Raw genomic sequence first — 446 nt, forward strand, 5'->3', positions numbered from 1 at the left:
CGCTCACGCTGCTGGGATGGGCAGGAACAACCCGGCTGTTCCCCCCCAGGGCTAATTCCCCCTGAACGCAGCACAACAGCCCCCAGACGCACGGGGCTGGGGGGATGCTGGGGAAGGCCGAGGATCGGGTGGGTGTCACAGCTTGGGACTTTATTCCCTGCTCTGAAACATGCAGGAATGGCTGGTGTGGGCTTGTGCTCCTCCACTGCACCCTGACAGTGCTCCCAGAAAACCATTCCCAGCAAACCATTGCTCCCAGAAAACCATCTGTCTCAGCAAACCATCGCTCCCAGCAAACCATTCCCAGCAAACCATCGCTCCCAGAAAACCATTGCTCCCAGAAAACATCTGTCCTAGCAAACTCTCTCCCCCCAAACTATTCCCAGAAAACCATTGCTCCCAGGAAACCATAGTTCCCAGCAAACCATAGTTCCCAGCAAACCATC

At 56.3% G+C, this 446-nt stretch overlaps 1 long non-coding RNA gene across 1 annotated transcript in view; it reads right to left on the reverse strand.

Moving 5' to 3' along the window:
- The window catches only part of LOC104517144, a 3,706-nt gene that overhangs the window by 3,042 nt on the left and 218 nt on the right, over positions 1-446 (reverse strand). The window lies entirely within an intron of this gene.

The sequence above is a fragment of the Eurypyga helias genome, unplaced genomic scaffold (assembly GCF_000690775.1).
Source record: "Eurypyga helias isolate BGI_N326 unplaced genomic scaffold, ASM69077v1 scaffold31340, whole genome shotgun sequence".
In the NCBI taxonomy this organism is placed as follows: Eukaryota; Metazoa; Chordata; class Aves; order Eurypygiformes; family Eurypygidae; genus Eurypyga; species Eurypyga helias.